This window comes from Melanostigma gelatinosum, assembly GCF_949748355.1.
Source record: "Melanostigma gelatinosum genome assembly, chromosome: 9".
NCBI lineage: Eukaryota > Metazoa > Chordata > Actinopteri > Perciformes > Zoarcidae > Melanostigma > Melanostigma gelatinosum.
In genome coordinates, this window is record NC_136642.1 from 397501 (window position 1) to 400000 (window position 2500).

General features: G+C 46.1%; 1 protein-coding gene across 4 annotated transcripts in view; it reads left to right on the forward strand.

Moving 5' to 3' along the window:
- col6a4a (collagen, type VI, alpha 4a) overlaps positions 1–2500 on the forward strand; it is a 55927-nt gene that overhangs the window by 38829 nt on the left and 14598 nt on the right. The window lies entirely within an intron of this gene.

Below are 2500 nucleotides of genomic sequence, written 5' to 3' on the forward strand. Positions count from 1 at the left end.
AGGTCTAACTGAGTAGAGTTCAGACTAGAAGACTCGTCTCAGGTCTAACTGAGTACAGAGTTCAGACAAGAAGACTCGTCTCAGGTCTGAGTAGAGTTCAGACTAGAAGACTCGTCTCAGGTCTAACTGAGTACAGAGTTCAGACAAGAAGACTCGTCTCAGGTCTGAGTAGAGTTCAGACTAGAAGACTCGTCTCAGGTCTAACTGAGTAGAGTTCAGACTAGAAGACTCGTCTCAGGTCTAACTGAGTACAGAGTTCAGACAAGAAGACTCGTCTCAGGTCTGAGTAGAGTTCAGACTAGAAGACTCGTCTCAGGTCTAACTGAGTACAGAGTTCAGACTAGAAGACTCGTCTCAGGTCTGAGTACAGAGTTCAGACAAGAAGACTCGTCTCAGGTCTGAGTAGAGTTCAGACAAGAATACTCGTCTCAGGTCTGAGTAGAGTTCAGACTAGAAGACTCGTCTCAGGTCTGAGTAGAGTTCAGACTAGAAGACTCGTCTCAGGTCTAACTGAGTACAGAGTTCAGACAAGAAGACTCGTCTGGGTAGAGTTCAGACTCGAAGACTCGTCTCAGGTCTGAGTAGAGTTCAGACTAGAAGACTCGTCTCAGGTCTGAGTAGAGTTCAGACTAGAAGACTCGTCTCAGGTCTAACTGAGTACAGAGTTCAGACAAGAAGACTCGTCTGGGTAGAGTTCAGACTCGAAGACTCGTCTCAGGTCTGAGTAGAGTTCAGACTCGAAGACTCGTCTCAGGTCTGATTAGAGTTCAGACAAGAAGACTCGTCTCAGGTCTGAGTAGAGTTCAGACTAGAAGACTCGTCTCAGGTCTGAGTAGAGTTCAGACTAGAAGACTCGTCTCAGGTCTGAGTAGAGTTCAGACAAGAAGACTCGTCTCAGGTCTGAGTAGAGTTCAGACTAGAAGACTCGTCTCAGGTCTGAGTAGAGTTCAGACAAGAAGACTCGTCTCAGGTCTGAGTAGAGTTCAGACTAGAAGACTCGTCTCAGGTCTAACTGAGTAGAGTTCAGACTAGAAGACTCGTCTCAGGTCTAACTGAGTACAGAGTTCAGACTAGAAGACTCGTTTCAGGTCTGAGTACAGAGTTCAGACAAGAAGACTCGTCTCAGGTCTGAGTAGAGTTCAGACTAGAAGACTCGTCTCAGGTCTAACTGAGTACAGAGTTCAGACTAGAAGACTCGTCTCAGGTCTGAGTACAGATTTCAGACAAGAAGACTCGTCTCAGGTCTGAGTAGAGTTCAGACTAGAAGACTCGTCTCAGGTCTGAGTAGAGTTCAGACAAGAAGACTCGTCTCAGGTCTGAGTAGAGTTCAGACTAGAAGACTCGTCTCAGGTCTGAGTAGAGTTCAGACTAGAAGACTCGTCTCAGGTCTGAGTAGAGTTCAGACTAGAAGACTCGTCTCAGGTCTGAGTAGAGTTCAGACAAGAAGACTTGTCTCAGGTCTAACTGAGTACAGAGTTCAGACAAGAAGACTCGTCTCAGGTCTGAGTAGAGTTCAGACTAGAAGACTTGTCTCAGGTCTAACTGAGTACAGAGTTCAGACTAGAAGACTCGTCTCAGGTCTAACTGAATACAGAGTTCAGACTAGAAGACTCGTCTCAGGTCTAACTGAGTACAGAGTTCAGACAAGAAGACTCGTCTCAGGTCTGAGTAGAGTTCAGGCTAGAAGACTCGTCTCAGGTCTGAGTAGAGTTCAGACTAGAAGACTCGTCTCAGGTCTGAGTAGAGTTCAGACAAGAAGACTTGTCTCAGGTCTAACTGAGTACAGAGTTCAGACAAGAAGACTCGTCTCAGGTCTGAGTAGAGTTCAGACTAGAAGACTTGTCTCAGGTCTAACTGAGTACAGAGTTCAGACTAGAAGACTCGTCTCAGGTCTAACTGAATACAGAGTTCAGACTAGAAGACTCGTCTCAGGTCTAACTGAGTACAGAGTTCAGACAAGAAGACTCGTCTCAGGTCTGAGTAGAGTTCAGGCTAGAAGACTCGTCTCAGGTCTGAGTAGAGTTCAGACTAGAAGACTCATCTCAGGTCTAACTGAGTACAGAGTTCAGACTAGAAGACTCGTCTCAGGTCTAACTGAGTACAGAGTTCAGACAAGAAGACTCGTCTCAGGTCTGAGTAGAGTTCAGACTAGAAGACTCGTCTCAGGTCTGAGTAGAGTTCAGACTAGAAGACTCGTCTCAGGTCTAACTGAGTACAGAGTTCAGACTAGAAGACTCGTCTCAGGTCTAACTGAGTACAGAGTTCAGACAAGAAGACTCGTCTCAGGTCTGAGTAGAGTTCAGACAAGACTCGTCTCAGGTCTGAGTAGAGTTCAGACTAGAAGACTCATCTCAGGTCTAACTGAGTACAGAGTTCAGACTAGAAGACTCGTCTCAGGTCTAACTGAGTACAGAGTTCAGACTAGAAGACTCGTCTCAGGTCTAACTGAGTACAGAGTTCAGACAAGAAGACTCGTCTCAGGTCTGAGTAGAGTTCAGAC